At 49.9% G+C, this 22140-nt stretch overlaps 1 protein-coding gene and 1 long non-coding RNA gene across 4 annotated transcripts in view; one reads left to right on the top strand and one right to left on the bottom strand.

Moving 5' to 3' along the window:
* The window catches only part of PCSK6 (proprotein convertase subtilisin/kexin type 6), a 211276-nt gene that overhangs the window by 148513 nt on the left and 40623 nt on the right, over positions 1-22140 (bottom strand). The window lies entirely within an intron of this gene.
* Positions 295-3243, top strand: LOC101906554 (uncharacterized). Its single transcript, XR_003031412.2, has 3 exons — positions 295-684; positions 817-965; positions 1892-3243. It is a non-coding gene; the product is annotated as an uncharacterized lncRNA (long non-coding RNA).

Raw genomic sequence — 22140 nt, 5'->3', positions numbered from 1 at the left:
CACCATCTCACAGAATTTACTCAAATTCATGTCCATTGTGTCACTGATGCCATCCAACCATCTCATCCTCTGTCTCCCCTTTCTCCTCCTGCCTTCAATCTTTCCCAGCATCAGCATCTTTTCCAATGAGTCAGCTCTTCACATCAGCTGGCCTAAAGTACTGGAGCTTCAGCTTTTACAGAACTTCACTTTCACAGAGCTCAAAAGTCAAACTAAGCAAGGTACAGTCTAAGCATACCTACACCTGTGACACACGTACTGTTTGGACTGTGGTTACCCTGTGGGGCTGGAGAGGTGTGGGCAGGGTGGGGTTAAATTAGTTAAACAAGGAGGCCATTAGGCTGAGGTGACTCTACTGCCTTAGCAGCCCAGGTAAGCAAACCAAACCCAAGCCTGTAAATGCTTCAAGGTTAAGAAATCAAAACCTAAGGGCAGCCAATCAGGATTAGCTAACTAAGCTTTCCCAAATAAGGCAGCCGCCGAAGCAACAGCCAATCAGATCACTTCCTCACTTTATTTCTGCTTCTCCTTTATAAAAGTCTCGCTCCTGTGTTCACACAGCACTAATATTCACTTCCCCTTTGGTGCTGCCTGATTCAAATCGATTTTTGCTCTCATAAATTCTTAAAATTTTTAATATGCCTTGGTTTACCTTTTAACAGTGGAAAGATGAAAAAGGAATACGTAAGTAATGTTGATAATCGTCTACTTTCTGGGCTGGGTGGTGGTGTCAATAGTTCTATTTTTATGCTTTTTAATAATGAACATATATGTTGTGGGAAATATTTTATATGCACTGAATAACATGTTTCAAAGGTAACAAAGAAGTGAGTGTGCAGTCAGCTCTGGTTCTGCCGCATCTGAACTGTATGCATCACTGAACCTCTCTGTGCTGTGTCCTCATCCGTCACATGGGAGCCGGAGGGGCATCCGTTGTGAGGAGGCGGCTGTAAGGAGTCACGGAGGTAAAGCACTTAGAGTAGGTTCTGGCCCGGTAAGAGTTAACCACTCTTATAATTGTCACCATCACCCTTATAATCACCATCATCATCCTCTTCCTCATATCCTCCTCCTCCTCTCATTCCCCTTACCGTCACTATCACCATCATCCTCTCCATCCTCCCCATCACCATTCTCATCATTCTTACCATCGTCCACATCCTCATCCTACCATTATCCTCACCATCACCCTCCACATGCTCCTCCTCCTCCTCTCCATCAACATCAACCTAACCATCATCCTCATCCTTCTCCCCATCCTGTCTTCATCCTCCTCACTATTTTCCTTCATAAGGTAGAAGTGATCCCCAGTGCCCAGTCCTCCAGTATCACTTCCACACCTCTCAGACAACCTCGCACATTCCACTGGTTAGTTATTGATGCAGGTGTCTTGTTGGCTAGAGACCAAGTCCTGAGACCAGTTTGCCTCCATGGTCCCCTCTGAGTTCCCACAGAAGGTAGGTCAGAGCCCCCTTTGTTTCAGGCACCATCCTCTCATTTAGTATCTCAATGATCCCTAGCTACTGTTTTGTGATGCTCTGAAATTGCTGGCACACTGTCCTATTCCCTGGCAGAATGAAAACCCTCCAGTATCAGCAGGGGAGCTTTCAGACCACTGCTTAAAGCAATCTGGTCCTTTGATAGCTCAGCCCTCACAGCCCAAGGTAGACGGTGATCCCAGGATGCCACAAACACCCAGTGTTCCGTGGCTCCTCCAGAATCAGTATGGAACCCACCCAGGCAAGATGTAGCTGAGGGGCCACAGCAGGTAATGGTGAATGGGGGTGGGCCCTGGGCTGGAGGGTCAGTGTCCACAAGAGAGGCCTGTGCAGAGCATCTGTCAGTCCAGCGAGCCCACGAACGGCTGCACTGATAATGTCTGCCCTCTCAGTCACACAGGAAGAAGTCCATGCTACAATGTTCACAACAGCCAGATGAGAATGCTGTTTGGAAAGTGATGATTACAACCACACTTTACAGATCGGTGTGTGACCTGAGACCCAGAGATATCGACCGCTGACCAACTGCAGACAAAGTGTTGGGATTAGAACAATCCTGCAGCCTGTTTTGGCCACTGGCTCTGATGGCAAGAGCTACCAGATCAAAATAGATCAAAATTGATCAACATTTCAATAAAGTGGAAAACAGGTGTAGTGGGGAGGAGCAGCAGAAGAGAAAACCACCCACCTCGTGTCTCCTGTCCCAGAGCCCCAGTCTGACTCTTGTTCTCTGAATCAGGAGAGTCTGGGTTCTGTGCAGGCCCTGCTGAGTGATGCCCAGACTGAGAATGGCTTGAGAAAAGGATAAAATTCAGCACTTCCAGGCACACCGTTCTCCATGGGGGTGAAAGTGGACCTGTTGGTTATAGTCAACAGGCAAATGGGCATCACAGAGCCGTGCCAAGTCACAGAGCCACTCCACGCCCCAACTGCCATGTCCAGGCAACAACTATTCCTTCGTGAGCTTGTCCACTGGCTCCCAGGTGCCCACACTGGCTAATTGACAATAAGTTTTACTGAATCTAAACTCTTCTTTCATCCTCCAAAGAGGATCATTAACCAATTAGTTCCAAGCAGGAGTGTCCTCTTTAGCATCATGATGGTGGACAAGAGTCTGGCAGGGGGATGGCTGAGGAGGGCGAATACCACGTGGGCTGGCTGGAGTGGCCACTGACCAGGTGTCTCCCTGGGAACTGGTGGGCAGGCTCTGTGGCCCGGATGTCCGGGCTACCCAATGGCTCATCAGCTCTTTCTTGGTCTGGCTTTTTTCTACCTTTCCCATCCTAAACTTTTCACATCAGCTCATCTTTTCCCCTCAAAAAAGACAAAAGGTAAAAGGAGCAGTATGTCTGAAATCTTCTCCATGACACCTTTGGCTAGCTTTGAAGCCCTACAGACGGTGTTCTCCTACTCCAGGGCCTAACACTGAAAGGACATGCCACTTCCCTCTCTTCTGGTATTAACAGACATCAAGGTGGTGATGATAAGATTATCAGCATTAACACGCATCCATGTTCACTTCAGACCTGGCATTTTCCAAGCATCTGACTGTCGGGGGTACCAGTAACTCTGCTTTCCAGCAGAAAACGCAGAGAGAGCTTAAGTTACTGGCACTAAAGAGAAACACCTCCTTCACATCTTCATTTGTCAGATTTTTATCTTAGAAGGTGGTTCTGTTGCTTTCCATTTTGAGCGTGTATTTTTTAACTCCTTATTCATTCATAAACTCATTCATTTAAAAGCATTTGTTTGATTCCAGCTTTTCTATTAATAATACGAGGGGCTCATTATTTTGTTTCATGACATACAAACATTAATGTGCTATGTCAGGAATAAAAAATCCCTTGTTTTACATGCAGGAGGTCGGGCACTATCCTAGCTGCTGGGCCAAAGCAGGAAAATCACGGCTGTCTACATATTTTATCACAGTTGATACATTTTATTTTGCTAAGCCCTCTTAAAGCACATTAAGTATTTAATTAGTTTTATTTCTCTTTACAACGATGGCATTTTATTTGTCGCTTAATGTAATTAGTGTAATCTTTGTTTTCCTCTTGAGTCGGCTAACACTTTCCCCTTTTCATTATGAAATGTTTTCTGTTTCCTTCCAAGTTCTCTCCTCATTTTAATTCACTCTACCCATACAGTGTGCCCTAGGACAATTTTATTTCAGAAAACCGTCACCTCTTCCTGTCGACACTGTCTTCTCATTTTACTATTGTTCCCTATTTTCACTTAACGTCCTTTCATGGCTATTCTGTGTTATGTGTTCCAAGTTTTATAACCCTCCGGCCTTCATTTTAATAGAATTAGGAGAATCTATAAATAAGATCAGCTTCTTAGAATAATGCTTTCATTCTTCTCTGCTCTCCCTACCCCCGCTTCTCACACATGCCCTAAATTACTTACCAGCAGACCGGGAGCTTCCTCCCTAGGCAGAGGCTCTGGGAGAAGCCTGACGTTGGTGGTCTCTGGCGCATCTGGTCTAGGGCAGCCCCTCACTAAGGAGGGGCACGGCCCCAGCATAGGGCAGCCCCCCACCAGAACACCACTAGTCTGGTTCAATCCAACACTGCCTGGGTCCACAAGAGCTTCCACCAATGGCACCAATGGTTACTCCATTCTCACAGCTACTACTGCTGATGACAACAAACTTTCCCATTCACAACGATTTCAATGGCTGTTCGTATTAACATCAAATGTTCATTGTTACCTGAAGGTCACACTACATCTTTGAGATCAATGTATCATTTTGCCTTCTTTTCCAGAAAGCTTTTTAGCAATTGCTGATTGTTTTCAAATTGCAGGTGATTAAAAAAATAATAACTTCTATGATTTAAAAAAGGGGGCTAAAAAGTCTGTACGATAATTCAAATCCTGTAATTATAGAAGCACCGCAGAACAGGCCTGAGAAGATAAGCAGCAGGCCAGCAACCCAGACCCGCACCACGGTGCCAGGCTGTCTGTGGAAGGCTTATCTCCCCTCTGCAGGAAGGCCCTCAGACGGCAGGCCTCCGCACAGCGCTGTGCCCTGGGTGCTTCTCTCCTGGCCGAATCTCTCTGTCCCTGGGCTCAGAGAGCCACAGTAATCCTGCCAGATGTGAGCATGACCCTAGAGCTCACCTTACCAAAGCGTCCGTCCCCCAAGCACAGATTCCACGGGATTTCTCTGATGACCTCTTTGCCCCACTAAACCACTAGGCTTCTCCTCCTTATCTCTGAACACAAACTGACGAGCCTATCAGGACAGTAGGGGATTTCTCCTGAATCTGCCCTATGCCCACCACACCCCTAAGAGTCTTTTCCTCCCCAACATTTACTGTGGAAATTTACAAACATACAGAAAGCTGAAAGAACTGCAAACACCCACACACCCACCACTCTGACTGCCCCACTGACATAATCACGGAAGTGACTCACGTTTCTGTGTATCCAGGCCTCTGTCTATCTGTCAATCGCTCTTACTTCTGGTGCATCCAAAGTAAAATACAGTAACAGTACACTTCCCCTAAACATCTCAACATCCACACCATCAGGAGAGTTCAGCGTTTGCTCACAGACTTTTCTCCTCTGAAGTAAAATTTACATACGGTGAGATAAATAAATTTGTTTAGTTTTGATAAATGTTTGCACCTGTATGACCCCAAATCCCCTTCATGACAGAGAACATCGCCATCAGCACAGAATACCTCCCCATGCCCCTCTCCAGGCAGTCCACATGTTACTTGCTATTCCACTCCCACAGGTGGGTTTTGCCTGTTCTAGAAATGAACTCTGCTTATTTAAGTTATATGCACAGTACATCATGTGAAATGTTGGGCTAGATGAAGCCCAGGCTGGAATCAAGATTGCCAGGAAAAATATCAACAGCTTCAGATATATAGATGACACCACCCTTATGGCAGAAAGTGAAGAGGAACTAAAGAGCCTCTTGATGAAAGTGAAAGAGGAGAGTGAAAAACCTGGCTTAAAACTAAACATTCAAAGAACTATGATCATAGCATCCAGTCCCATCACTTCATGGCAAATAGATGGGAAAACAATGGAAACAGTGACAAACTTGATTTTTAAATCACTGCAGACGGTGATTGCAGCCATGAAATGAAAAGGCGATTGCTTTTTGGAAGAAAAACTATGACAAACCTAGACAGTGTATGACAAAGCAAAGACATCACTTGCCAGCAAAGGTCCGTACAGTCAAAGCTATGTTTTTTCCAGTAGTCACGTATGGATGTGAGAGTTGGACTACAAAGAAAGCCAAGAGCTGAAAAATTGATGCTTTTGAACTGCAGTGCTAAAGAAGACTCTTGAGAGTCCCTTGGACGGCAAGGAGATCAAACCAGTCAAACCTAAAGGAAATAATCCCTGAATATTCACTGGAAGGACTGATGTTGAAGCTGAATCTCCAATACTTTGGCCACCTGATGCAGAGCCAACTCAGTGGAAAAGATCCTGATGCTGGGAAAGATTGAGGGTAGGAGGAGAAGAGGATGACAGAGGATGAGATGGTTGGATGGCATCACTGACTCAATGGACATGAGTTTGAGCAAACTCTGGGAGATGGTGAAGGACAGGAAAGCCTGGCATGCTGCAGTCCACGGGCTCACATACAGTTGGACACAACTGAGTGGCTGAACAACAAGAAATGAAATCAGATGACTCTTTGGTGTAAGCCTTCTCTTACATTCTGCAGAGTCTGTGGGGCCCACCCTGCTGTTACATACCAACTGTCTTCTCTTTACTGCTGAGGACAGATGCCCACTGTAGGAACGTGACACATTGTTTATCCATTCTACTGGTGGACCGTAGTAGACACTCAAAGAATTGGGATAAACAAGCTGAACAACCCAGGGAACTCCATAATCCTCTAGGGGAGAAAACAGAAGTGCTCCCCCACTCCTGATTTCTGAGAAACCAGCTAGGGGTCAGGCAGCTGGTGACTTGCTCTGACAGACAGCTACACATACTAGTCTGGTTCCCTCAGCAAAGCTCCACGACCTGCCAGGGAAACCACGGCACCAGCTCCTGCTGGCCACAGGAAGGCTGGTCACAGCAGCCAATATGTCATCTTCTGTTATGAAGATTTCTGTTAGGATACAGAAATCAAACTGAGCTCAATGTTCACAAACCTCCCCCAGAAGACCTGGGAAGAAAGGTGCATCATTTAGAAGGGACTGGGCAGTTCTGGTGAGATGGCTATTCCCTGGGGCCTGCGTGCACTGTCTGTAACAATCTTTGAGCATCTCTTCCAAGCCCAGGGTGCATGCAGGAATGCAGCCCTGTCTGGAGACTTGGAGCCTAACTCACACATCCCAACCACACGGTTCAAGTGAAACACAGACACAGACAGGAGGGAAGCAGTGGCAAACACACAAACAACTTCCTCGGCTTTGCCAGGAGAAAAGAACTCTCATTGCACAGGGGCAACCCCAGGAGGAGGCTGAGCGACTGCCTGGCCCCAAGACAAGCCCAGGCTGGCACAGCCATCAGCTCAGACCATGCTCAAAGACTATTAGTGATGAACTTCAGGAAAGGAACCAATTGCTAGAAAGTAAAACCAACTTTCAGGCTTCTCAGGTGGTGTCAGCAGTAAAGAATCCACCTGCCGATGCAGGAGGAGAAGGCAATGGCACCCCACTCCAGTACTCTTGCCTGGGAAATCCCATGGACGGAGGAGCCTGGTGGGCTACAGTCCATGGGGTCGCGAAGAGTCGGACATGACTGAGCAACTTCACTTTCACTTTTCACTTTCATGCACTGGGGAAGGACATGGCAACCCACTCCAGTATTCTTGCCTGGAGAATCCCAGGGATGGGAGCCTGGTGGGCTGCTGTCTATGGGGTCGCACAGAGTCGGACATGATTGACATGACTTAGCAGCAGCAGCCAATGCAGGAGATGGAAATGACACGGGTTCAATCCCTGCATCAGGAAGATCCCCTGGAGAAGGAAACAGCAACCCAGTCCAGTATTCCTGCCTGGAGAATCCCATGGACAGAGGAGCCTGGCAGGCTACAGGCCATGGAGTCACAAAGAGTCAGACACGACTGAAGTGACAGCTGGTTTTAAAACCAGTTGGCTTGAAGACAGGCGTTTCTATGGAATAATTGAAATTCTGACATGAGAAGAAAACACCAACACATGCAAGACCCTTTGAGAGTAAAAGTAAAGGTGGGAAGTGGAAAGATGCTCCTGGTTAGGTTTTGGAAATGCACTTCCTTGGCTGGAACAAGAGTGACACAGCTTGTCATCATGCAAGGTGGTTAGTCCTGGGCCTGGAAAAGAGTCTCAGAGATGAACTTCTAGGGGCAGCGAACCCATTCTACCTCTGAAATCCTTTGGATTTCAGGTCTATTTGGTGTGAAAAGGAACAATTTGGTTTTCTGATCTTCCTGGTGTGTCCATGTATCAGAGGAAGGTAGAAAACCACATTCCTTGAAAAAGAAAACTAAAAACAAAACAAACAAACAAAAAAACCTAGAAAGTAGCAGAGAGATCATGTTGTGTAAGGACATGAAACTCCAGGAAAAGAGCGTTCATTCCCATAAATGGGCTTCTGCCTCTCGTGCTTAAATGCAGGGTGTGAGGCTCTGGGATGGGAAAGTTGTGGCACAGAAACTTGCTTAAGCCATGGAAGCAAGTCCTGCTGCTGGCCTGTGGCTGACAGCATCACATTCCTGCAAGAGAGAAACTAGGAGACGTGCATAAGACTGTGAACAAACTCAGGCATGAATGGCTACTTTGAGGGCAGGACAGAAGTAAGGTTTCTTTCCTTTTTATAGAAATTAGGCTTAACCAAGAAGAACCCAAGGAGGGATTCTTATATAAACTTGCTTATGTTTAGGAAAACAACCAAAGACCAAGTTGTGTGTTAGACGAAGTGCCAAGTGGCCAGAAACGGACTTAGTTTCCCATTGTGAACTCTGTCCTCAGTCGGACAGACCGAAAGAAACTCTGACTGGGGCAAGGAGGCACAGATCCAGGTACATGGGGTCTGACAGGGCTGCAGGCATGCGAAAGGACATGTGGACAGTTATCAATGGCACCGAGGCAGTGTCCCAGGGGCGATGCCAGCCCGATGCACCTTCCCACCCAGTCCCCTGCACAGTGTCAGGCTTCACACTAGCACCCGACAAATGCCTGCTGTACCTCTGGTGACACCACACCCAGGACGTCCCTTACTCCTCAAGTTATGCTCCCCTTCCCGCCAGGCTCCCCTGGTTATCCCCCTCTCCTCGCCCAGCCCTGCACCCCTCCTGACAGCACACCTCTCAGGGCTCAGCCAGTGGGAGGCGCCAGGAGGGTGCCGCGTCCTCGCTGCCTTGGCGCCCACAAGGCTCTGTTGACCCTGCTCCCCCTCCCTCTATCCCCTCATCCCAGCATGGGCAGAGGCTCCCACGCTGCTGGCCCACAGCCCTAGTGGTTCTCCTTACCCTGCACACACGCCTGGAAGCAGCCCCGCCGTGACCATGCCTCTGTCCGAGCCAGCCAGCTGGGTTCTCCCCCATGGGATGCAGGATGACACTCCCCCTCAGGCCAGCCTGCTCCCTGCTTCTCCCTGCTTTGCTTTTGACAACCATGGACCTTCAAGGTCTGGCTCCAAAGCCACTAGTCACAAAGCCACCCCTGATCCTCCCAGGGAAAACCAGCCCCACTCTCCTGTCATCCTAAAGCAGGCGGGTCCCACCTGTGTGTTCCTTGTACTATTCCTCTGGCAATGGTTACTTAGTTCTCTTCTGTTGTCGACAGGGACCCTGCCTTGTTCACTCAGTCACATGAGTGACAAGCCCAAAGCCCTGCAAACAATGGCAACTGTGCATTTTACCTCCAAAAACAAGCAGCCAACACACCCTCTGAACAACATTCAGAGAAAAGTGACACAGGAGAATCTATTTACAGACAAAAGATTCATAACCACAAGAGAGTGACGGCACCTACAGATTATCAGGAGAAAAGAAAAATAAACCACTGGAAAAATGGGCAAAGAATATAAACAAATCCTTCAGAGAGGAATTGAAATGATTGATAAGTTTATGAAGAAGCATTTAATTTTAACAGTAATCAGGAAAAAAAAAAAAAGCATATTAAAACAACCATGAGAGCTGATTTTTACCTGTGAGAATAGTACTGACAATCTCCCCCAGAGGACCACTGAGGGCCTGGTCTCCCACCTACTTTCTAGGGGTGGGCAGTGTCACCCGGCCCCACCTGCCTGGACCACCCCTTACTCCCTCCTCCCAGCCCTGCCCCGCTTCACCCCCACCCCACGGACTCAGCTTTGCCTCAGCAGCTCCCTGGCCTCTGGAGCCAGACCACCTCAGCTCAGATTTTGGCTCTGGTATGGGCAAGCGCTGCAATCACAGACAAGTTACTTAACCTTCCTGTGCCTCAGCTTCCTCTCTGTAAACAGGGGATAATGACAATACCTACTTGCAGGGTTCTTAAGAAGATTGAATGAGTCAGTTCAGGGAAAGCACATAATAAGGCTCAAGAGGTATCTGTGATTATTACAGTAAGTCCCCAACATATAGACGAGTTCCACTCTAAGAGGACCATCATTAAGTCCAATTTGTTCCTGAGTCCAACAAAGTAAGCCCAGGTGCCCAACTAACACACTTGGCTATATAGTAGTGCACTGTAATAGGTTTGTAATACTTTTCATACAAATATCAGATAACAAACACAAAAGTAGAGAAAACAATTTTAATCTTACAGTACCTTGAAAGTACGGTAGTACCAGCAGTATCACCACTGCGTTAACACTTGCTTCTGGACATCCTGGGCTTGAAATAAAGACGCTGCACTGCTGTCCTCTGTACAGGACTGTACACTCAAGCGCACAAGAGCACAACCACGTGTAGAGGAGGCATGCACGTGACAGCATACACCAGACGCACGAACTAAGTCACGTAAGTGGACGTGTGAATGCACATTCACATCTTTGAAAAAAACAACTTGAAGGTTTGTATGTAGGGGACTTACATATTCACTACTCGTATTTGTTTTTGCTATTATGTAGCCTACAGAAATTCTCATACAGAGAAGAGGAACAAGAATGATCACTGCAATGTTGTTTATGATACAGGAAAAAAAAAACCTGGAGAAAAATAAAATAACATGAATGAACAAGGCAATGCTGTAACCAAATATGTGGCTTCAATACAACAGCTTAAAACTACTTCAAAAGAGGGAGGTAGACCTCTACGTACTTCAGTAGAGAGCTTTCCAAAATGTACTGCTGGGTACATCTGGCATGGCCCATTCACCCTCCGTGAAAACAGGACACACGGACAGTAACATGTGGGCGGGTGGTGTTGGGGGAGGGGTCAGTTGAGAATGGGATGAGGAGAGGCAGGGGATCTGGGGTCCTTCTCCTCATCTATCTTTCACTGTTTGAATTCTCTTTGAAGGGAGGATATTTACACAGCATACCAGTAGCTTTATCAAATAAGGAAAAAGTGCTTCATAGAATCCTTGTGAGCTAGACTGACACATGCCATCAAGTATGGGACCCTGTGCAAGGTGGGTGATGCAGGATGGGGCTGGGGTGTAACCAGCATGGGAACCAGGTGGGAGAGGCTTGGCAGCAGGTGCGGGGGAAGAGAGGGCGGGGAACCTGTGCATCACCCCACCCAGTGCTGGCATTCTCCATCAGCAGCAATATGACCTCACAAAGAATCCTCTGACCTAAATGTCAGGCAAGATTAGGTAAGGAACCACCAGGGCACTGAACATTTATTAAAAATTTCACCACAAAACAGTTACAGACCCAGGAGGTATAGCTGCAACAACTGTGCAACACCATCGGCCTAGAACTGTCTGTACATGTGTGTGTACACCCATATACCCAGATATACAAACGAACATGCATGCACATATGCACATACCCACACAGTCTAAAAAGCTTAATGATAAGAGGGCACAGCCCAAAATGTTAACAGTGTTTATCTGGGATAGGCGTAGAATTATCAATGATCTTTTCTCAGAGTTTTTTGCTCTTTTCCATATTTTCCAACTTTTCTACATACTGTATTCTTTGGTATTGCACAAAGAAAATCAAGTAACCATACAGTTTCATGTCCAGGCCAGGCCACTCTGGGTGCCACCCTGGGTCACAAAGGCCCCTCTCTGCGGTTCTGGTTTCTGGCTAGGTGTCTGCTGGACAGTTCTCTACTCTCATCCAAGGTGGAAAACACGGGGGCTTCAATGGGCCATGGGAGGCGTCCAGGGGAAGCTCCCTGCCCTGAGACTCTCAGACTCTAGAGGTCAGGAGTGCTATGGGCCACCTTCATTCCTGCACATGAATGTGGGCCTAGTCACTTCAGTTATGTCCGACTCTCTGTGACCCCATGGACTGTAGCCCACCAGGCTCCTCCATCTATGGGATTCTCCAGGCAAGAATCCTGGAGTGGGTTGCCATGTCCTCCTCCTGGGGATCTTCCCGACACAGGGATTGAGCCCATGTCTCTTGGTCTAACCTGCACTGGCAGATTATTTACCGCTAGCACTCCTAAGCCTCTGAAGGGAGGCCCTAGCCCAGGGAGCTGGTAAGAAGGGAGGGTCTGAACGTGCAGCTCAGCCCTGCCCCTCATTGGGAGGGTGCCAGCATCTTCTGGACATGAGGCACTGCTATATCTCAGTCTTTCCTTTGCCTGGACTGCACCCTCTGCCTCACCAGTTAGGAAACCCCAACTGCAGCCCCATGGCCACCTGCTCTCTGCACCCTTTCCCAAAGTGGATGCTGGAATGAAAGCTGCCTCCGTGGAAAGCCTTGCTCTAAGGGGCCTGAGCCTCAATGAGTTACTCAACTGCTCCGTGCCTAAGCTTGCTCATCTGTGTAACAGGGTTAATAGGGCTCAGGGGTGATGATCAGAGCAGTGCCTGGTGAACAAGAAGGGCAGCTCAAAGCCAACTGGTGGCAGTCGTGACAGAGGTCCTGGGACCCAGTGGCCAAGTGACCCAGTCCCCCGGTGCTTCTGGAGGTGGTGTGGGAGTGGACAGCGGGCCTGGGGCCAGACCACAAGAGGCTGCGGGGTGGCAGGGAGACAGGCTCCCTATCAGGCCAGGGCCCTGGAACTTGAAGACCAGAGCACTGCCCCACCAGGCAGCAGACAGGGCAGGAAACAGCACTTCAGTTAGTCCTGAAGAGGGGCAGGCTCTCCAGGTGGGCTCCACGGGAACGGGTGCCCAGGTTAAAGCAGCAGCCCCAAAACAGCAGATGCAGAGAAACAAAAGGCATGTGGCACACTTCCAGCTCAGTGAAGGTCTGGACCAGCTGGGGTGTCTGGCAACTGTGAGGGCTCTGGGTGGGGATGGAGAGGCAGGGGGCAGGGGGGACAGCTCACTCCCAAGGGCCACACAGTTAGGCTCCGCTACAGAAGAGCCTCTGTGATTTCAAAGCAGGGAACGAACAGCTTGGGGTGGGGAACGGCGCAGGGAGGCAGAAACCCAGGCGCAGAGAGGAGGCTGCAGGCACGACCAGGAGGCAGAGAGGAGTTGCAGACGGGCACCAGGGAGGAAGGGGAACCCAGTGATGCCCTGGTTTCCGACTTGGAGGATTATGATGGGTGAGTGGAAGAACAGCCTCTTCTCCGGACCAGGGGACCTTAGGCCTTTATCTGACGAGAGGGCTCCCCAACCCTGCCCCTTGCTCCCTCCTGCCCCAACTGTCCACCTTGGGGCATCTGACAAGGATCACAGGGTGGGCCAGGTCCTTTCACAGGCAATGATGGTTCTGGTGTAATGAATACAGGAGGTCATCTCTGAGAACCAGAGCACAAACAAAATGGGAAGCACCCAACCACGACACTGGACACGGTTTATTCACCCCTGTGGCAGACAGGCCCTTTCTCCCATTGAGCAGACCAACAAGGAAGACGGCGCCAGGGGCAGGAAGTCATGAGGCTCCAGGGAGGTCAGGAAGCTGAAGCCCACAGCCCCTCTCTGGCCAGGTTGTGCCCCACAGTGGCCAGGACTGTCCAGCCCTGCAGAGTGTGTCTGGTTTGGGCCCAAGCGGCCAAGGCAGAGACAATGAGCCTGTTTCTTCTTCTCCACGGTCCCACCGTCTTGACACTGAGGGCATTGATGGGCCGGTTACCATGGGAACTCAAGCTGCAGATCCGGTCCCATCCCATGAGTACAAGGCTCCCTCCCGAGAGTTGATGGCTGCTCATCCCATTCTGTGCGGTGCTGGACAGGGCCTCATGCCTGCCGCCAGGTCTGCAACACTCCACAAGCAGAGACACTGGACCGCACAGAGACCAGGACTCGGCAGGATGACGGGACCCTATAGGGTGGTGCGGGGCCGGGGTATATAGCCGACCAGACTGGGGGGCAGCTACAGCATCACAGGGCAGCTCCTCCCCCCGTACCATGGAGCTGGGAAGGGCCCGCCGAGAGATTCCCAGAAGCAGGGATCCAGATAAGCGGTGGAGGGGAGATGGTTCTGTCCAGATACTGAGAGGAGCCTGATTGTGCTCAGTCACAATGCCTGCACCCTGCCCCCCACGAGAGGCTCTTCCAGGGGCGCCTTCCCCTTGACTCTGAGGGCCCAGCACCCAGGGGAGCACTTAACAAACACAGTCTGAATCAATGTGGGCATGTCTGCCAGGCACAGGTTGCCCTGGGCCGACGGCTCTGCACCAGAGAGACAGCTCCATCGGACCTCATCTCCAGGAGCAGCCAGACCATGGGTGTGAACTGAGGTGCCCACGAAGCACAGAGCCCAGTGGCCGGCAGACAGCACTGCAGAGGCCTGGGAGCCCAGGGGCATGGCTGCAGAGCAGCAGCCAGCCAGGAAGGACAAGGCACTGACCGGGAGGGTTGTAGGAGAGAGCCTTTCTCGCTTGACAGAACAGCACCAAGGATGCCACGAGGAAGCAAGTGCAGAGTGAGGGGTCTGGCCAGAGCAGAAGGCAGTAGAAGGGGCAGGAGGGTCTACATGCCCTGGACGGGGAGAAGTGGGGGAACAGGAGGCCAAAGACAGAAGCGTGGTTACAGACAGCATAGGAGGCACGGGAGCAAGAAGGTGGCGGCACCCTCCAGGCCTCCAGCTCTGGGTGAACCAGGACCCACGGGGAGGGGGAGGAGGGCCCATCTAGGGGAAAGCCTCAGACTATGAAGGACTGTGTGCGGCCCCTGGGGAGGGATGGGTTTTTCCCTCCACCATGGAGACTCAGGAGTAAGCCTCAGTGTGAAGCAGAAGGAGCCAGCAAAGACCATGCAGCATGGATCACACCAGCGCCGGCACTGTATGCACACTCGAGGCTGGTGGGTCCACACGGGCCCATGTGTCAGCGGCAGCACCCAGCTGAAAGGCTCCTCGCCCAATGGCTTACCTGAGTCTGAGATGCAGGGTGACGGCCCTCTGCCAGGCGAGTGAGCAGGCAGGACAGTCAGAAGGGAGGGCTTTGGGCCCTGGCCTGCTGGTTTGTAATGTGTAGCAAGTCACACTTAACTGGACCGAGGTCTCCTCATGGTGAACAGGCCCAGCAGCACCTGCAGGTCAGTACCAGGCTCCATGGTGACAGCAGTCCCAGGGAACCACCGGCCAAGCCCAAGCACACACCAGGGTCTCCAGTCAGTGCCAAGGCCGTGCTGCAGTCCCAGCTTGAAAGGACATGGACAACTCGTGATCGTGAAGGCCTCCATGGGCAGGGTGCTGGCTGGAGAGAGGGGCACCAGTGCCAGAGGTGCCAGAAAAGACCAGAGGAACTGCTTTCTAGAGGCCAGATCTGTGCAGGAGCCCAGAGATCCTGAGGAGCCTGGAGTGTTCCCCAAAGTGTAGACAGTCCTGTGTAGTTCAAGACCAGGGAGGGGTCCAGACGACCCACAGGCTCTTCCGCTCCACCAGGACCAACACCCTTGGCCTCTGCTTGGAGAAGTTTAAAACAACTTCCCCAATGGGCCATAGAGCTGGCTAGCCCCCTGGCCGGGTTCTCAGTCCTCGGACCCTGGCCTTGGGGGCTCTCCCAGCGCCATGCATTGCAACTCAAGCTTTTCTCACCTCCCCCGACTGTAGCCCCAGTGACTCATCATATTGCCCATCAAATAAAGCCCTGTCCACTTCAATCCATTACCATCTGAATGAAGAGGGCAGACAGGAACATGTAATACTTACTGCATGACTTTCGCAGTCCCAGTTCTGTCTATCCCCACCCCCTAACCGCGCCCCCCGCCCCAGCTCACACCAGAAACTTGCCCTTGCTGTTCACAGACCATCCAGGAATATGGCTCCCAGTTGAGAACATAAAAGCAAGATAGCCTCCAGGTGAAAACCAGTACCTAGTGACTGCTGTTCTGGGCTCCCCTCGTCCCTCCCAAGTCCCCAACACTCACTGGAACAAGTTCCGGCCCATCACTTCTAACACCTGGCTAAAGCTTCAGCTTGCTCCTGGTTGTAAGAACAAGCTGTGTGCAGCAAGACAATTTTCCTCTGTTGACAAGTGAATGACAAAGGCCCACCTGAAATTCTGGGCCAGGTACACTCAGCTCAGTAGCTATTTTAAGTAAAACTATTTAAGGAAAGTTCAAAACCATTTATGGCTCTTAGATCTTTCAGGGCCCTGGCAGCCAGCCTGCTGTTTTATGCTCAGACTCAGAACCAACAAATTAGCTCAATACTCCAGGCAAAGCAGAAATGCAAGGGCAAGCACGGCGCCTCAGTGCCACCCTTAAGATAAACATCACTTCTAAGAGCTGCCGACGCCGTGCTGCTGTATCCAGTGGGGGCCAATGGCTTGCTGCCATACTTCTCATGTGAATGAACAACCTGTCTTTTCTCTGAGTGAGCAACGTCAGAGGTGATGATGTAGGCTGGGCTGAGGCTCTCTCTGCTGAGAGCTGACCTGACGGAGAAAGATGACTGGCAGAGGGGTGCATGGGCTCCAGATACAGCTCCGTCCCAAGAACCTTGTGACTGCAGCCAGGACTTCTGTTTCTCCAGGTCACCGCTTCCTACACAAGTGGACCAACCCAGCCTGGACTTTAGTCTAGGTAGGGCATTCTCACCTGAGCCCACGGGTGACCATGAGACTTTAGGCAGGGCCTTCTCACCTGGGCCCAAGGGTGGCCCAAGAACAGTCATACATGGGTATGATGTACATTTTTCTCCCCCTCCTTTAACACTGCACGTGTATATCTGTGTGTGCATGTATGTAGGTGTATGTGGATACATGTATATGCATATGAATGTGCATGTGTATATCCATGTACATATGCATGTCTGTATGCAAGTGGGTGTATATAATATGTTCTGACACACAAAAAAGTGCAAAATGCTTAAACATAATTTTGTATATAACTTACATATATTACACATATATATATATGCCTGGCCTTTCCAGGTGGCTCAGTGGTAAAGAATCTGCCTGCCACTGCAGGAGAGGCAGGTCCAATCCCTGGGTCAGGAAGATCCCTTGGAGAAGGGAATGGCAACCCAAATCCAGCATTCTTGCTTGGAGAATCCCATGGACTGAGGAGCCTGACGGGCTATAGTCCAAGGAGTCATAAGAGTCGGACATGACTCAGCAACTGAACAACAACAAATACCTATATGCTCCTAAAGTAGATTAGGAATTAGAACATTGCAGATTAAGTTTGAAATTCTACTAACTAGAATTTGATGTGGATCCTTCCAGCTCAAGCTTCTATACTTTCACTACCTGTGTAAGCGTTCCTAAGTTCTACAAAATGGCTTAGTGTTTTTTAAAAATTTACATAAATACTATTACACTGTGCATCTGCAACCTGCCGTTTTCACTCAACATTAATTCTGGGATGTATTTATGTAGATACACACCTAGTTCCCTCTTTTCTAAGTACTGTTGAGTACCCTGTGGTGTGACAACTTTTCTCCTCCATTCTTCTCCTGGTGGTATTTAGGTGGTGTCTCCCTTCATCTAGAGATGACCCCGTGGACACTCCTGTACACGTCTCCTGGGGCAGCAGTGAGGGTCTCCCAGGCTGAAGCCAGGATGTGGACATGCTGACATAACCGACCTCCTATCGCTCTCCAAGCAGCTGTACCCACTGCCAATTCCTGGCTCCTCCGCAGCCCAGGCAGCCCTTGATGCTAACACCATCTCGGTCTGCCAACCCCACAGGCGTGAAGTGGGACGGCCACCTTAAGGCCCATCAGTTCCCGGGGAGGCTGGGCACTTTTTCTTACCTGGGTTTCCCTTTCATTCAATTTCCTATTCATATATACTTCCCCACTTGTCTACCTGGCGCTTATCCTTTTTCTTATTCATTTACATATGTTAGTTGCTCAGTCGTGTCCGACTCTTTGCAACCCCATGGACTGTAGCCCACCAGGATCCTCTGTCCATGGGATCCTCCAGCAAGAATACTGGACTGGGTTGCTATTTCCCTCTCCATTATTCATTTATAGCCTTTTAAATAATCTACACATGAATCTGTTATGTTATAAAATACTGTTATATGTTATAAATACTTCCTACTCTCTTATTTGCTTTTTTAATGTTGCTGCTGCTGCTAAGTCACCTCAGTCGTGTCCGACTCTGTGTGACCCCATAGACGGCAGCCCACCAGGCTGCGCCGTCCCTGGGATTCTCCAGGCAAGAACACTGGAGTGGGTTGCCATTTCCTTCTCCAGTGCATGAAAGTGAAAAGTGAAAGTGAAGTCGCTTAGTCGTGTCCGACTCTTAGCAGCCCCATGGACTGCAGCCTACCAGGCTCCTCCGTCCATGGGATTTTCCAGGCAAGAGTACTGGAGTGGGGTGCCATTGCCTTCATGACACCTTTGTTATATAGAACATTTAATGGATCAATCTCTTCCCTTCTCTATTTGATCTTCTTGTGTCTTGTTTAAGAAATCCTTTCCTTTCTCAACTCTCCTACACTGTTGGTTAGAATGAAAATAGGTGTAGCCACTATGGAGCAAAGTATGGAGAGTGTTCAAAAAACTAAAAACAGAACTACCATATGACCCTGCAATTCCACTCCTGAGCATATATCTGAACAAAACTATAATTCAAAAATATACATGCAGCCCTATGTTCATGGCAGCACTATTCACAATAGCCAAGTCATGGAAGCAAACTAAATGTCCATCAACAACTGAATAAAGAAAATGTGGCACATATATACAATAGAGAAGGAAATGGCACCCCACTCCAAACTTCTTACCTGAGAAATCCCATGGACAGAGGAGCTTGGCACACTACTGTCCACAGGGTCGCAAAGAGTTGGATATGACTTAGCAGTGAAATAGCATACAATGGAATACTGCTCAGCCACAAAAAAGAATGAAGTGGCAATCTAAAATATGACACAAATCAACTTATCTATGAAATAAAACAGACTCACAGACACAGAGAACAGACTTGGGGTTACCAAGGGGAGGCATGGTGGGGGAAGGATGGACTGGGAGTTTGGGGTTAGCAGATGCCAATTGTTATCTATAGGATGGATAAACAACAAGGTCCTACTATATAGCACAAGGAACTACATTCAGTATCCTGCAAATGAAGAACATAAAAAACAATATTTATGTATGTACAACTGAATCACTCTGAAATTGACCCAATATGTAATTCAACTATACTTCAGTAAAATAAGTTATAAACAGAAATCCTCTCCTTTGCTGATGTGATGAAGGTCTTCCCCAATGATACACACTCAGGCTCTCATCCTATCTGGAGTTCCCATACAGAGTGGGGGTGAGGGTCTGCTGCCCTTCCCTGTGGAGACCTGGCTCTCTCAGCACCATGTCCTGGACTGCCCAGCCCTCCCATCCACAAGAACCTCTTTGGCTCACACACAAGCTCCCACATATGCCTGGGCTGGAGTCAATGTCACCGACGGACACAACCATCACCAGGCCATGGCAGAACTGCCATGACCACTGAAACTCATGGTGACAGACACTGTCCTCCCCATCTTCCTTCTCAGAGTCATCTATGGTATTTGTGTGATTTCATATTCAATATAAAAATCTACACGCACTAAAACTAGCTTATACTGAATTTACACATTAGTTGAGGGGACCTGTGACAGTCACCTCTCCCATCATGAATGTAATCTCTCTCTCCATCATTCTTGCCTTCTTTTTCCCAACACTTTTTTTACAATGTTTTATAATCCTCTTCACGGGAGTCTGACACGTCTCTAGGATTGATTCCTAAGTATCTAACAGCTCTTATGCTGTCCTCGCAGCTGTGGCCATCGTCAGGGGTCTCTTGTCAATCAAGCCCCCACTTCTCTCTCTCCTTAGTTCTAATAGTTGGCCTCTGGGTTCTCTTGGATTATCCATATGGTTAATTTTGTCCTCTGTCAAGACTGACATTTGGCTCTTCCCAATCTTTATTTTTTTGGAAATTGTGTTGCATTATCTGGGATTCCCATTATAATATAATGAGTTGAGGGGCAAAAAGAAACATGTTTGTCCTGTTCCCAATGATGAATATTTTTAAATGGAGAGGATCCAGAGACTCTCTCAGACTCTGAAAGGGATCCATGATTCAAGACAGGTGAATAACCACTGGTATCATTTGACCTGCACCACACAAAATAAATGGGATCAGGTCCATGGTTGTATGAAGGTAAAGTCAGGGCTTGAGTGCAGCAAAGACCAGGATGAAGAGTCAGGGCAGGCACCGGGCACAACACCAGCTGCCCACTAAGGGTCTAGGGAAGGTCACTCACAGAAAAACTGGGAGCCAGGAACGTGGAAGGAGACAAAGCATAGTACAACCATCAGAAGTGACACACTCTGCCGTGTGGACACAAAGCGCTCCCAGCCCTCGCTTCACCATGGCTCACTCACCCATAAATCAAAGCTAATAATATATACATCTTATTTATGAGTCACAAATTCTCCTGGCTGAAGAAGGCAAATAAGGTTTTTAAAGAGTTCTTATTGAGTAGGTAGAGGCCGGACTGCTCCGGGCCTTTTCCACATTAGCAGTGCACTTGGGGGAGGTGGGGAGGAAAGCTGCACTGGGAATACAGGGTAACAGGCCCTCCTTGAGAAATCACACACGTGTACACAAACACACACACACTCACCTCCAAGACAGCTCTTATGCCCTGGGTGTGTGACGGCCTCCTGTATCAGTCCCAGCAGCATCCCATTCCCAGGCTGAGTGCCAGGCTGTGTGCAGCCCACCTCGGCTGCTCTGGACACTCCCCAGGAGATCCGGGGGGAAGGGTGCACACCCCAACGAAACCTCTCCCACAGGCAAAGCAAAGACAGCAGGCTTCACAGCACAAGCCCCTCAGTAGTGGGATGCAAGTTGTTTGAAGATGGGGTGTGGTCAGGGGGCTGGCGGTTCTGATGCCTGAGGGCAGGAGTGGTAAGGGGCCTCACCAGGCCTCTACTGCAATGTCCCGGAGCTCCCTGCTCTACTTCAGTTCCCCTCTGTTCACTTAATTATAAAAGCCAGGAACCCAGGCACTTTGTAATTTACTGTGCCATTAAAGAGTCACTTTTAGTTGAAGACAAACTGCCGGGCCACCTGGGCGGAGCAATGAACTGTGGCAGAAGCCGGGCCTGAGCCAACAGGGGAAGCAGGCGCCAGAAGAGCACCAAGAAGTACTTCCTTCATCTGGACCGTGGACCAGGAGATTTAGGAACCTCAGATTTAGGAACTGAAGCCAGTGCTGCCCAAAGGCAAATCTTAAATCACAGGATGTTTGCAGAGACCTGAGTGTTCAATATACAACAAAAAGACACACCAAGGACATGATGGGTTATTTCAGACACTCTCTGACCCACGCGGTGTGAAGTACAGTTCAGACAGCAGGATCTACGTTTCCAGAAGGCCGCACAACTCACGTTAGCAGCGTTCGCACCGGACTTAGGATGCAAAGAAATGTCACTCACATCAGAGCCACACCAGAGGTGGCCCACTTCTGCCACGGATAATGATGAAACTAAATTTAACGCTGGCTGGTGGCAGGGTCTCAGTTATGAGCAGGCGCGTCCCTGTCACTCCACTTGATCCTCTAAGTGTTTGTTGGAGGTTTGCTCAACGCACAGAGAGGTCCCCCGGTGGGCCCCCACCCGCCATAGATCAGGATCAACCCGCCGGGCTGGGTTGGCACAGGAAAAGGGAGCCTGCCTCTGAGGTCCTATGGAGCTACCCCACCCGCGGTCCTGCCCCAGGCTTGTCCCCTCTTGCTCGCTGACAGCACTCCTGCGAACCAGGCGCGGGAGTGGTCAGGCCCCGGCAGGTGCTCTGCGGCCCGAAACACTGGACCGTCCCGTCCCAAACATCGCGCACCTAAGTACACAAGGTCAACGTCCCGACACGCGGGCGGATGGAAAAGAAGGAAGAGACCAGCCTAAGGTTACACGACCGGTCCGCAGAGAACTGCTATCAGACCCGCCGACCAGAGGCCCAGAGACGAAGCCAATTCCCCCCACCCCTGCCGGGGGCCTGGAGGGGATTAAAGGCTGGACCCTCGCCTCTGGCTGCGGGGTCCAGGCCGCCCGGAAAGCCCCCTTGACTCCGGCCGCCCTCCCTCCGAGAGACTCGGACGCCGAGGGAGAGCACCTCAGTCCCCACCTGCGCGCGTACAGGGTCCGGAGCCCCGCGCCGCCCGTCTAGTTGGAGGGCCGGCGCCGATAGGCCGGGTCGGCGGCGGGAGGACCTGAGGAACACGGGAGGACGGCGCTC

This window comes from Bos taurus, chromosome 21 (assembly GCF_002263795.3).
Source record: "Bos taurus isolate L1 Dominette 01449 registration number 42190680 breed Hereford chromosome 21, ARS-UCD2.0, whole genome shotgun sequence".
Classification (NCBI taxonomy): domain Eukaryota; kingdom Metazoa; phylum Chordata; class Mammalia; order Artiodactyla; family Bovidae; genus Bos; species Bos taurus.
Note: the sequence above shows the minus strand (reverse complement) of the source record. Positions and strands in the feature narration are given on the sequence as shown.